Raw genomic sequence first — 14,791 nt, 5'->3', positions numbered from 1 at the left:
TCCACATACCAGGTATAAAAGTGAATGTACTCAGAAAAAGGATTATTATTCAACAAGTATTCCTTCTCCCAGAAAACCATCACAAGATTAGAAAAGCTGGCACCACATGGTGATCCCATAGCTACCCCCTTTGTTTGCACGTAATAAGAATCTTTGAACAGAAAGAAATTGTTCATAAGAATTAGGTCTAGGAATTCCTGGACCAAGTATAATTCATCGTTATCAGTGCCTTTACTGACCAGTAACTGACTGACGCAGTCTATGCCCAGGTCATGTGGGATCACCGTGTATAAATATTTTGCATCCACAGTTGCGAAATTACAATCCTTCATAAGTACCATCTCATTCACATTAGCTAAAAAGGACCAAGAGTCTTTGCATACCTGGGGTTTGCTCACCAAAAAGCATTGAAGTATGCTATCAACAAACTTAGCCATAGTATAGGTAATAGAGTTATGCCCGTTGACTATTGGACGCAAGGGGAGGGGTCATATATGTCTTTATGTATCTTGCGGATTCCGAAAATGACAGGAATCTGGGGTGCTGGTACACTAAGAAAGTTAAAGATATCAAGGGAAATGCATGCTTCAATAAATAAGTCATTTAGGAATCCCCTGATTTTTCTATATGCTCCATGCAGTTCATTCAGAGAGACAAGTTTGTAATGAGCAGTATCCAAAAGTAAAGAAAATTTTTTTTCTATACATATTATTATCAAAAATGACAATGCCACCACCCTTATCTGGTTGAGATATCCTTGAACAAGAAGTTATGCACTCACCATAACATTCGATGTATGTAGTCCATATCGCCTTACATTCTTACCCGTGGGTTCGCAGCGGAACCTCGGCTCTGATTCGGCCATACTCTAGCTCGAAGTCTTCAATTGGCTCATGGCTAAGAGGTATCCCATCATGCAACAGGTCTTTTCCTAAGATCTTGTTTGCTGCAAGCTCACACATGTACACACTTAGAAGAAGAACAATCCCAACAGAAAGGACTACTGACACCTAGATACAATACCTCCAGGTCCTCCAGGAGGGGGAAGGAGGGAGGGTCAGTAAGAATGTAAGGCAAGATGGATTACATACATCGAACGTTATGGTGAGTACATAACTTCTTGATGCTATGTAGACCAATCTCACCTTCATTCTTACCCATGGGACAGCGTCCTTAGCACCTTGATCTTGGGTGGCTCAGTGAAAAATACTCTTGAGCACCGTGGAACCAAAGGAAGATCTGCTTCTAGGGACGAGATCTAATTTGTAGTGACTAATAAAGGTATGAGGTGAAGCCCATGTTGCTGTAGCACAAATATCATCCATAGACATCCTAGCTTGAAACGCAGTTGAGGTAGCCGCAGATTGTGTAGAATGAGCCTTCATTTTAAAGGGTTATTCTTTGCCATTGGAAGCATAAATAAATGAGATGCAATCGGAGATCCAGCGAGACAAGGTTACTTTAGAAACAGGAACCCCAAGTCTAGTGTCTGAAAATGAGACAAACATTTGATCTGATTTCCTGAAATCTTTTGTCCTATGTAAATAGAAACACAATTGTCAATGAACATCTAGCTGATGAAACTTAAATTCTGCCCTGTTGGAGAATTCTGGAAGAAACACAGGCAACTCAATGGATTGGTTGATATTGACAACAGAGGCAACCTTTGGAACAAAGGAAGGGTTGGTTCTTAAGGAGACCCTATCTTTGTGAAATACCAAATAAGGTGGCCTAATTGATAAAGCTTGGAGTTCAGAGACCCCCACCTAGCTGAAGTTATGGCTACCAAGAATACTGTCTTCCATGACAAGAATCTAATGTTACACATAGCTGTGGGCTCAAAGGGAGTTGAGGTGAGCTTCTGTAGTACAAAACTGAGGTCCTATGGCATCACTGGATCAAAGACTTGAGGTTGGAGTAGCAATGTCCCTCTTAGAAAGGCTCTACAAAGCCTATGATCCATAAGGTTGGGCTCATTAGCAACGTGAAAGGTAGAAATCGCTGCCAATTGCACTTTAATGGTTTGTGCAGCTGAACCCTGACTGAACAGTTGAGAAAGAAATTCCAATATTGCCGAAATAGGCACTGTATAAGGATCAATATGTCTCTCCTCGGCCCAAATAGAAAATCTCTTCCACTTACTGGAATAAATCTTCCTCGTAGAAGGTTTGTGGGAAGATGATAGAATATGGACCACTTCCGGGGAAAAATCTTGAAGCCTGACTAAGGACGGAACTGGAGCAGCCAAGCTGTCAACTTAAGGGTCTGGATGGAGGGATGGAACTGTCCTGACATATGAGCCAGCAGATCTGGAGCTAGGTCCAGAATCCAGGGCTTGTCCATTAGATAGTGTTGAAGGAAGGGAAACCAAATCTGACGAGGCCAGTGTGGGGCAATGAGGATCATTTTACTTCCCAAAGACTGTGCTTTCTGAATGACCTTTGATATCAGAGGTAACGGTGGAAATGCGTAGAAAAGACCGGAGGGACAATCATGAGCCAGAGCGTCCCTGGTTGTCTCCCCCTCCGGGGGGATAAGGGCGAAATAGCTGCTGCATTTGGCATTGAGGGGGTTGGTAAATAGATCGCAGCAAGGCTGACCCCATCTGTGGAATATCTCTTCCGCAACATAATTGTTCAGGGACCACTCGTGAGGCATTAGGATAGCTCTGCTCTGTCTGTCGACAATCACGTTGGACTTCCCCGGTATATGCGTTGCAACTAGAAAGCATTGGGAAGACACCACCCACTGTCAAACTCAAAGTGCCTCTCTGCAAAGGGGGTATGATTTGGTTCCTCCCTGCTTGTTCAGGTACCATACCACTGACATGTTTGTCTGAGTGGATTGCAATTGTCCTAGAGGGAGAAAGCTCTGAAGTGCTTGCAACGCTAATAGCACTGCTCTCATCTCCAAGTAATTGAGATGCAAATGGGTCTCGTGATCCTGCCACATGCCTTGGACAGTCCTGCCAAGATAATGCCCCCCCACCTGATCTAGGATGCATCCGTGGTCACCACGGCAACTGGAGAAGATGGGACAAAAGGCTTGCCCACGTTGAGATTGCTGGCCTGAAGCCACCAGTGTAGATCCCGCTTGCATGTGTCCATAATCAGAATGGAATGGGAGAGTGGAAGATGCTGTAGTGACCAGTGGGTGAAACGCAGCCACCGAAGAACCCTTATGTGTAGTCTGGCAAGGGTAACTAGCATGATCGTGGCCGCCATGGTCCCTAATAACTTGAGGACCATGTTTGCCTTGACCTTCCTCAATGGTAGTAAGGGTTAGACCTGCTGTTGTAGAGCCTGAATTCTCTCTTCTGGTAAGAAGGCCCTCATAAGCACTGTATCTAGTTCAGCACCAATAAAAGTGACACACTGTGAGGGCAACAAGGCAGACTTCCAATTTAATCTAACCTTTGGCACAGTGTAATGGTGGCATTCCTGGTCTGTAACAGTAGATGCCTGGTGGTGTCAGAAAGATGCCAGTCATCCAGGTACAGAAATACTTGGAATCCCTGATGTCTCAAGTGAGCCGTTACCACTGCCACGCATTTGGTGAACACCCTGGGGACTGTGGTGAGACCAAAGGGCAGAGTGAAAAACTGAAAATGACTGGCTCCCAGCCAGAAGTGTAGATGATTTCTCGCTGCCCTGTCCATCTTGATATGGTAGTAAGCATCTTTGAGGTCAATGGAGCACATCCACACATCTTTCTCTAACAGAGGGAGTATTGACTGCAAGGTGACCATGCGGAACTTGGACTTTTGTACAGGAAGGTTCAATCCGCTGAGATCCAAAATGGGTCTCAGGTCCCCTGTTCTTTTCAGCACCAAAAAGAATCTGGAGTAAGTCCCTAATCCTACTTGGTCTGCGGGGACAGGCTGCATTGCTCCCTTTGAAAGCAACATTTTATTTCTAAAGTTGCAGAATCCCTGTGACTGGGTGGAACGTCTGGGATTCTCTTGGTTGGCGAGGGAGGAGAAGAGAAGGGAATATGATAACCTTTGGAAATTATCTTTAATACCCACTCGTCTTGGTTGATGTCTTGCCAGGCTTCTGGGTATAAAGAAATGCGACCCCTGACTAGCTCCAGAGATGCACAATCAGGCCTCCCATCAGGAGTGCTGGTAGGGAGAACCACAAAAGGAATCATGGTCCCCCTGGTTACGTGGGCATCCTCTGCCTCTAGGGCAGTGTCTACCTGAATTTCCACCCCCTCTCCTGCCTCCAGAGAGGGAATCACTTTGTGTGCCCTGAAAAAACCTCTGCGACTTTTTGTACCACATTTTCCCACCCTTTTGGCCCTTGGGGTAAGGTCTAGAAGGCATGGAAAAATGGACTCCCACGGCAGACAGGGTTTTTCCTTCTTGTTCACACCTAATGAGAGTGTCCTTCACCTTGGTTCCAAACAACGATGAACCAGCAAAGGGGGCATTGGTGAACATAGACTTGAAGGCCACCGTGAAATTGTACAGGTGCATCCAGGAGTGTCTCCTGAGAGAGACTCCGGAACCTGCTGCTCTACTCGCCCTATCGGCTGCGTATAAGATCAGCCTCATGGAGGAGTTGGTAAGGGAATTTAGGGTTGACATCTGTGCATTGACCTTCTGTGCCACGGCATCAGAAATGTTACCTTGTAGAGAATCTCCTAGCTCTTTTAGGAGATCTCTCTGGAGCCTTGCAAAATGCATCAAGTAGTTCTGTGACCGCAGTGTAAAGGCCGCAGAGGTTAACACACACTTCCCATACCTGTCCATAGCCCGTGACTCTTTGTTAGGTGGATGGACAGTAGACGAAGTTTCAGAAAGTTCCTTCTTGGTAGTCGCTGCCACCACCATGGCATCTACTGGAATGCCTTAGTTAGAAATTCCTTGTCAGAGGGGGCAGACAAAAACTTATTGGGTCACCTAGGGACCGGTTCCACAGTGTCAGGAGTTTCCCACATCTTTTGACAGACAAGAACTAGTAGCTCATCCAAAGGGGGAGAAACCCAAGAGGTGGAGGGTTGAGACCCGAAAGCCATCAGGAACACTGACTCCTCATCAGAAGGGGATTTGGAGGGCCAGCTGCCTCTCTGCTTCAAGATCTCCAGGATATCTGAAAAAGAGATATCTTCAGAAGATGACTTGGGGGACCCCTCTGACTCCTCAAGGTCGGTGTCCAATGTGAAAGACTCATCCGGGGAGTCAAGGTGTTTCCTCTTACACAATCTCTTTCTGGGGGGCTCCTCAGGCAAAAACTCTTGGAAGACATCAGAAAGTTGAGGGCTACTCATGGACGTATCCTGAGACTTAGGGTCTCCTCTGCCCATGGATAGAGCATTATCCAAAACTGACACTGGTGCTGGAGGGGGCAGAGTATAAGTGCCATAGGATGCAGCTGACAACCTGGCCAGCACACTCCTCATAACTTTGAAGGCTGATCCGCCCGGCTCTGAAGGCCGACTAACTGTAGTGGAAGCAGTAGTAGCCCTCAACGCCAAGGAGATGAGGTCCGAAGCAGATGTCGGGTCCAAGCTCACTCGAGCCGAAGCACCGAGAAGAAGGCTCGGAGGTGATGAAGAATGATCCTATCCCTCCCCCTCAGGTCCAACCGTGGACCCTCGACCCCGTGGACGGAGCCGATGGGGTCGGAGCAGAAATCGGAACTGAGAGGACAGGCGAGGCTACTGGAACCGACCAAACAGTACCCGATGGAACCGACAACTCTGGCTCCAAAGGCCAAGAAAGGCTCGAAGGAGGAACAACAAAGAATGAAGAGGCCATAGGCTCCGGAACTGACTGGGTCGGAGCCGAAATCAGTTTGGCCAACACCAATGACTGAAGCAGTTTCTGCACCACCCTATCAACGTCTTCATCGGAAAGGGTCCTGGAAGACCTGGAGGATAATGTAGGAGATCTGAATCTCCCTACAGAAGGGGACTTGCGTAAAGGAGAAACCGGTCAAATAACTGGAGACAGGCTCTGAAAAAAAATATCCATGACTGGCTCCAAAAGGCTGGAAGCCGATACGGACTTAGTCAAGAGACTACCTTCTGTCAGCATCGAGGGCAATGGAACTGAAGAAGGAGAAGCTGTTCTAGCAACTTTCTCTGGCAGCTCTGAAGAAACAGATGGAGCTGGAGAGTGCTTCTTAGAAGTCTTTTTATCCTTTTTAGCTGGAGAGGATAATGCACTGGAAGACTTAGCCAAGTCTTTCTTGAAAGAGTGTTTAAGCAGTCCTTTCAAAATGAGCTTGTTCTTCCTTTCCTGTAGCACACAGGGACTGAAGGAATGACAAAACAAGCAGGACTCTTGGAGGCAGTACACGCACACAGAGTGCCCATCAGTTAAAGACATCTTATTGTTCCATTCAACAAACTTTTTAAAGCCCGAAGGCCTGTGTTCCTTAGAATCCTTGGACATGCTGAAAGGAACAAAGCAATAAGTACACACACTAGACCCAACTAACCCCACACAAGAAACAGAGCCTCTAACTAAAATGGCCTAGGAACCATCAGGAAAAACAACAGGGAGGACTAGGTCCTCTAACTTAAATGGTCCTAGCCCTGGGAAACAAAGGCAGGACAGCACCACTAGCCAGACACAACAACACTAAACGCTAACAGAATGGGGCCCCAACCACAGACCACACAGAAACAAAGGGTAGGACTAGGTCCTCTAACTTAAACGAGCCTAGCCCATGGGGAAAAGAAACAAACAGGATACCAAAATGGCCAACAACAAGGCCACAAAAAAACAGCAAGAGAAACAAAACAAAAGCAGTAAAACACCACTACCACACACACAGAGCTATGAAAATAGCTTTTTTTAGCAGCAACAACAAGTCAACAGTTTATAAAAGTGTTATAAACAATATACTTAGCCACGGCCAAAAGCCAGACCATGTCTGAGCGTAACGAGCGGCAAACGAGATCTGAGGAATAGACCTGTTGCATTATGGGATACCTCTTAGCCACGAGCCAATTGAAGACTTCAAGCTAGAGTATGGCCAAGTCAGAGCCAAGGTTCGGCTTCGAACCCATGGGTAAGAATGAAGGCGAGATTGGACTACATAACATTTACTGTTTATCAATTCAGACAGTAACATTCCCTCATCAGTACTCAGGTTGCTACCATCTGAGCTATTCCTGAATAGTCCCAAGTTCCTCAAGTTAAATTCGCAAATACATTCAAATGCCATTAAAGTGGGATATAAAACTGGATTAAAAGTGCTATACACATGAAACTCATTACTGACCAATTGAGTATTATTATGCTGTAAGCCAAAAATTAGTTTCAAGTCAAGTTTCCTTGTGAACAACCCTAGATCTATAATGGTTTTAGCTAAGTCAATATTCCTGGAAGGTACAAAGGTTAAGCCCCTTGCAAACACATCAGCCAATTCAATACTAACAGGAAAGGTAGAATAGTTAAATACTTTAAAATCACTGGTGCTGTTACAAACAATATTTAAATGAACCTCCTGTTCAGTAACATCAGAAGCAAGATTAATATTTGAATAACTATCAAAGCGCCCATCCACAGAAGCGGATGGACTATCAGACAACAAATTATTGGTATCAGAAAAGGAATTAATGTCCAAAATGTCCATACACTCACCGGCAGGGTTGAGTGAGCGTACAGGCATCAACGTGCCTGTCGTCGATTTCTCCGGTTCCTCTTTCTGTTCTTTTGTCGTGCCAAGTTCCTCTGAGCATAATTGGAGTCCTTGTGAAAATCCTGATCATTTTCAGGCTGTTCAGGATGAACATAAGTCCTATTTTGGAATTAATTAATATTATTGTCGTTGTTCCTATTATTTTGAAGTCTCTCAATATGGCGAGGACCTTCCATTGTTGATGGGTAGCTGATCTGCTCAACAGCAGTGTTGTAATGTGGAATGTCATTGCATTCAGACATTACTGCATCAGCATTAGATACTTCATCTGGATTGGTAGCAAGAGGAAACCCTCCCCACTGCTGAGAATCAGAGGGGCGTGGATACGTAGTCCCATGAATGTAAACAACTTCATCCCTATGTATTTTTTTGATTTTAGCAGACCTGATTTTGACTAATTGAGCATCTATGCTGGTAAATATACACTCATAGTCATATTTATACCTAATAAAATCTAGATCGGATTTAATAGCAGCATCCAAAGAATTTATTTGATTTTCAAGTCTTTTATTTGCATATTGTAATGGGAAATGAAGCATTCCATTAACTGCAGTCCCTGCATGTTAAATAACTTCAACAGATCTTAATGAAATGGAGAATCAGGGACAAGACAGTAGGATAACACCAGGTTCTTAGCCCCCTAGGAACAATGTTCTTTTGTATGCACTCACGAACGTAAACCACCTCAAACTGTAATTTCTTTAACTTAAAGGATTTAGATTCACAACTTTTTAGTTTACTGGAAATACTGACAGAATCAGTGCTAGTGGAGGTAGTATTGCTGGCTGATATTAAAGTTCAATGCAGACATTGGCTGTAACCAGTGTTGCAGGTTACATTCAACAGGTAATACACTATTAGAAGAGACATGTAAAGTTTGTATATTAGTAGTATTACCTATCTGGTTCAAGTCTCTCGGGATAGAGCTGTTTCTGACACCCAAGGATCCTCCTTGCACGTTGGAATTCTCCTCACCATGACCTTGGTTTAGTGAACCAGAACCTGGCATAGCTGAAAGGGAAATAGGATAATTTTCCAAGCTGCTGTTGGAGATAGGAGCACGTTGATGCCTGTAAGCTCACTCAACCCTGCTGGTGAGTGTATGAACGTTTTGGACATTAATTACTTTTCTGATACTAATAATTTGTTGCCTGATAGTCCATCCACTTCTATTGATTCCTGTCATTTTCAGAATACCCAAGATACATAAAGACATATATGACCCCCCTTTGCATCCGATAGTCAACAGGCATAACTCCATTACCTATCCTATGGCTAAGTTTGTTGACAGCATACTTTAACATTTTTTGGTGAACGAACCCCGGGTATGCAAAGACTCTTGGTCCTTTTTATTTAACGTGAATGAGATGGTATTTATGGAGGATTGTAATTTCGCAACTGTGGATGTAAAAGATTTATACACGGTGATCCCACATGACCTAAGCATAGACTGGGTCAGTCAGTTACTGGTCAGTAAAGGCATTGATAATGATGAATTATACTTGGTCTAGGAATTCCTAGACCTAATTCTTACAAACAATGTCTTTCTGTTCGAAGATTCTTATTACATGCAAACAAAGGGGATAGCTATGGGATCACCGTGTGGTGCCAGCTTTTCTAATTTTGTGATGGTTTTCTGGGAGAAGGAATACTTGTTGAATAATAATCCTTTTTCCGAATACATTCACTTTCATACCCAGGAACTGGATGATATTTTTATCATCTTTAAAGGTAACAAGATGGTTTTTAGACAACTGTTGGATTATATGAATAATACAATGGAATTCCTTAGATTTACCAGTGATTTTCAAGGGGAGAGTATTTCTTATTTAGATATACGTTTGACCAAGGACCATACTAGACATTGTTATGTAGCTGCTATTTTTAGGAAAAAAACCTACTCCAACTCTTTCTTACACTTTTCCAGCTCCCATCCAGGACACCAGAAAAAATCAGTTGTCAAAGGACAACTTGTCCGAGCAGCTAGAATGCGTTCTGATTTCAAAGAATTCTTAGCCAAATGCCATCTCTTGAGGACAGTGGTGGCTGGTGACTTCAAATCAAAGGGGGGCTGCAGGAGACAGCTGAATGGGTCAGGTCAATGGGAAGGGGTGTGGCCAACTAGAAAGGGGAGGAGCCATGTGCAAAACCACAAAAACTAACTAAATACACTGCCCTGGGTGCCAAACCGTCATTATGAGAGTCCAATCAAGACAAAATGAAGTACAGAAGAATAAAAATATTTCAATGCATTGGCTGCATGACAGCTTACTTAATATCTAGATGGAAACAAAAAGGTTGTGAGGCATGAAAAAATAAATTACTTTTTAAATACATTAATGGAATGCCAGTCAAAATCAAGTATAAGAAAAACAAGCAGCACTCAACTCAAACCACTTCTTGCACTGCAGTTCTAATTATAATTTATATTCAGCTTTACTAAAGTACCAAGTATCATGCTGAAAGTAGAAATCTCTGATGCCCCCACTTGTAAAAATGCTTCTTATAAAAACCTACTGCCTGACAACTATTTACTTGTTTCATGGGGAAAACATGATCAAAGTAAAAAATGAAAAGCAAACAAGAAATAAGCTCAAGATACATTGCTTAAAAGGATTACTGTACAGGTTATGGACCACATGATTGGCATTCTGTTTAGTTTATCGGTAAAGCCTGCAGAGATGACTGGAAGTCTCCAAGTGTAATGAGCTTCTTAAAATAATGTAATCCTTTCCTTGAGGGATATGTTCCTTAAGCTTGGTTACCCACCAGTTTTACTTGATGATATATTTAATGAAATAACTTTTAAAAGATCTGCTGGTTTTTAAAAAGCAATTTTAAATGATTCCCATATGGAACAGGTGATGACGACCAATGATATTGGTGATCATGCTACCATTTCACATATGGATACCAACAGTAACTTTTCTTCATCCTTTATTACCCCTTTTAGTAATGAAGCTCGCCTTTTGAAACATATTTTATTTAAGAACTGGGATTTAATCAAGTCGGATGTGAATGTGAGGGATAGCCTTCCCACAAAACCAGTAGTCATTTTTAAAAGGGGACAAAATTTGAAGTCTTTATTAGAAAGTAAAAAGGCAACTAACTCAAGGGTAAAGGGCATGTTTTGGTGCAAGGCTTGCCCCTATTGCAGGTTTATTAACACTGGTTGTTCCTTTAAGGTTAGGAATCACAATTTTTCATCTACTGGAAGGTTCAATTGTAATTCCAGAAGTACAGTTTATTTAGCCAGGTGTAAACTATGTCCGGTCTTCTATACTGGTAAGACCGATAGAAGACTTAGGGACAGGCTGCATGAACACATTTATGCCCTCAAAAATAAAAAAGTGGAGAACGCACTTGCAAAACACATAACTAACCACCCAGATCACTCATTCGATTTCAGGGTTATAGAGCAGGTTAATCAATCCATTAGGGGTGGCCCTATCCCACTATGGTTGGAAAGGTGTGAGCTTTTATGGCAACTTCGATGTGATGCCTTTAGATATCCGGGCATCAATGATGTGTGCTCCATTGCCTGAATTTTAAAACTAAGGAGTTTAATGAGATGAGTCCTTTTGTTATCTGTGTGTATATTTATTTATGTATAAACTTTTTATGTGTTTCCATTGGCCTATCAAAGAGCTTACACATTTTTATATATACTCATATAAATGTGGGTAACACTATATTTATTATTTTGATAGAGCATGTTTTTAACCATTACTTTTTTTAGGACATACATACATTTATAATAGATTTTAGGCTTGGTTTTAGTGAAATTCCTGCTAATACTTCACCACTCATATAAGTTTTTACATGGATTTTTAAAGAGAACATTTTTTGTGTTTACTCATAGGTTAATGTATTTTATTGTATTTAATTGTTTAATTGCTCATGTGATTCCTGGTAGGTGCCGTTATTTGTTGGGAGAAGGTATTTAACTGATTTTGTCAATGTGTTTTTTTGTCTGAAGAAGTGCAGGCACTGACCTGCACGAAAGCACTAACTTTACTTTATTAAACTATAGTATCATTACTTCTGATATTGCTTGGAGTGTACTTTGTCCATTGCTTTTCTTGTTTTTCCTCAGTTTGTCTATTTCTTTTGATGTAAAAACTTATGTCTGGTTAACAAAAATGTTCTAACAATATATGTCTAGGTTGCATAGTTTTCAAGATAAGAACATTTGTTTGTGAAAATTTAGAAAACATAATAATTTGGCCTTTGTGAACATTATAATATATTACAGTGTTTAAGGAAAAAAGACCATGAATACCCTGACTATTGTCATTATAAGAATGCTTACTGATAGCATTGTTGTTTGTATTGCTTAACAGCTTTGATTTGTTCATAAACTGTTTATATTTATTTATCTGTGCTTTTTTAAGTTTATTTTTCAGAAAATTCTCTGGAAAGCAAAATGTGTGTAGACTGCTATAGGTGCGACACTCTACACCCCACAGGTGTTAATGAGTTAACAACATAAATAAACTACGTTTTTCATTAAATCATTGTTACAATATTCTCAACACCTGGGATTATTTCCATATTGGATGGCAGAAATGCATACTCCATTCCAGTTTAGGATGCCATGAAGGACAACCTTGGCAAATCCAATTTTTACATATAACCTGATCACCTAGTTTGTAATGTTCTGTGAATGTGTGAACCAAGGACCAAATGGCTGCTTAAAAACTGACAATGATCTCCACTGAAGTAGCTACTACTCTGTCAAAATGTGCTTTAACTAATCCTGGTAACTCTTTGCCATGAATTGTATAATGAAAGTGAAATATATTGGAGATCAATTTGGAAATAGTTTGTTTAGACACTGGTAAGCCCATTTTCCTTCCCACAAAAAAGTCAGATGATCAGTTTTTCTTGGGTATTTAGTCATCTCTAAGTAAAACCTGAGTTGTCTGTGTACATCCAAAGAATGACACATTATTGTTTTGAGAATTTGGAAAGAAATCAGGAAGCTGGGTAGACTGACTGAGGGTAAATTTGGAAATCACTTAAGCATAATGGAAGGATTGGTTCAAATACTTACACTGTCCTTATGAAAAACTAAAAATGCAGGAATACACAGAAGAGCATGCAACACAGAAACTCTTCTAGCTGAGGCAAACATTGCCAGTGAGATACCATTCTATGTCAAAAACTTTAAGAGAACAACCAGCAACTGGCCTAAAATGAGGGAAAGATGGTTTTCTAATAAATAATTCAAATCACAAGGAGGAGGCAGTCTTTTCCTTGGAAAGTCAGTGTTGAGAACTCCTTTGAAAAAAGAGTTTGACCTGACAAAGTTAGATAAAGGAGGGTCCAGAGGCAAACAAGCAGTGATATCTGATAGATGTACCATAGAAGAAAGTAAGACAAACAGGCATGAATCAACTCACAAACATATTGAAGGGCCAGTGGAGTCTTGCTGCACTGGGGTCCTGTTATGGCACCAGAGAGAAAACCTTTTCCATTTGGGTATACAAGACTTTCTGCTGTTAAGCTTTTTAGAACATTCACAGCATGTCTTGAGAAAACTGGTACTTGAATGGAATTAAAATCCTATGATCATTACTGTGAGTTTCAGGGTCTGTAGATTCTGATGAATTAGTGCCACTTCCTGCTAAGTAAGTAGAACCTACAAAAGTGGAAGAGTCTGATAATGACACATTGACAATTCCTTAAGAAGAGAGAACCAATATTGTCTTGGCCAAAATGGAATTAATAGTAGCATCTTCAAACTGTCCGTTTTTATCTTTTGAAGTACTTTGGAAAGCAGAGGAAAATGTGGAAAGGCATATAGAAGCTTTCCCCTCTAAGTTATTGAGATGGCATCTGTTGCCATTGCTTGTTTGTGAGATCTGGAGCAAAGTAAACTCAATTTCCTATTTTGTTTTGAAGGAAACATGCCTATCTGAGGGAATAGGCAATGACAGGTAAGTTGGAGGAAGACCTCTCTTTTTAACATCCATTCCGGAGAGTCAGTGCAGGATCTGTTTAGAGAATATGGCACACTTTACAGGACAGGAAATGAATATTGCATTGTAGAAATGGTTGAATGGTTACTTCCCAAACTGTTATGTCTAGTCTGCAAAGGGGGTAAGGTTTTGCCTCTTTACCTGTTTGTTTATGTACCATATAACAGTTTTGCCATCTGTCACAACCTGAAGAGCTCCAAGCATCCACAACTGGTGAAGAGCTTTGAGACTATAGATTAGGGCAATCATCTCCTTAACAATAATGTGTTTTTTCTTGTGCAAGGGACTCCATACACTCCAAACCTTCATTTATAGCAGAAACTCTCCAAAGTCTGAGGTATCTTTTGCAGTGCTCCATACAGGTAGAGGTTGTACAAAGGGGACCAGATTGGAGTTCGCCTATTTGGCTCTTGAACCAGCCAAGGAATGACTGGAATTTGATCATTGACAGAAAATTCTGGTGTTGGATCCACAGTGAACTGAAATCTTCTGATGTAAAGTTAACACCTGAGCATCCTTACGTGACCTCTGAAAGTGTTTGGAGCAAATTCCAGACAGACCTGACATATTTAATGATGTGTTCTGCTCCTAAATAAAACAGAGTTGTAGTCAAGATCAGGTACTTGTCTATCACAGTCACACTTCCCATTTTTGACACAGACAGATGACTGAAAACAATTTCTATTGAAATGGAGAAAAAAATGTACAATTGGATACTTATCTGCCTGAGCTTTAATGAATGTAATTGGTGAAGTAGAAAAACTGTGTGTAACGCTGATGATGTCTGCATGCATGAACATGGTTTATTCAACTTAAACCTTTATCTGTTAAATATTTATGTATGTGTTTGTACTCACATTGTATAAGTCATCATGCCAAGTACTGTATAAAGCTAGTAATTTTTGTTCAGATGTATGTTTACTATTTTTTATATGGTTTACTATTCTTTATATGGATGGTGTTGCTGCTTACATGCACCATGTTGTGGCAGTCAAAAAGGTCTGCTGGTGAGCCCATCAACCCTGTTAGCATGTAAATGAATGCATTCATACACACACACACACACACACATACATATATATATATATATATATATATATATATATATATATATACATATATATATATATATATATATATATATATACA

General features: G+C 41.2%; 1 protein-coding gene across 4 annotated transcripts in view; it reads right to left on the bottom strand.

Annotated features, from left to right (window-relative positions):
- Positions 1–14,791, bottom strand: part of SOX6 (SRY-box transcription factor 6) — a 2,230,635-nt gene that overhangs the window by 1,314,976 nt on the left and 900,868 nt on the right. The gene's annotated exons all lie outside the window — the stretch shown is intronic.

The sequence above is a fragment of the Protopterus annectens genome, chromosome 9.part0 (assembly GCF_019279795.1).
Source record: "Protopterus annectens isolate FY-2018-M chromosome 9.part0, PAN1.0, whole genome shotgun sequence".
In the NCBI taxonomy this organism is placed as follows: Eukaryota; Metazoa; Chordata; order Ceratodontiformes; family Protopteridae; genus Protopterus; species Protopterus annectens.
The sequence above is the reverse complement of the archived record's forward strand: the minus strand, read 5'-3'. Positions and strand labels throughout refer to the sequence as shown.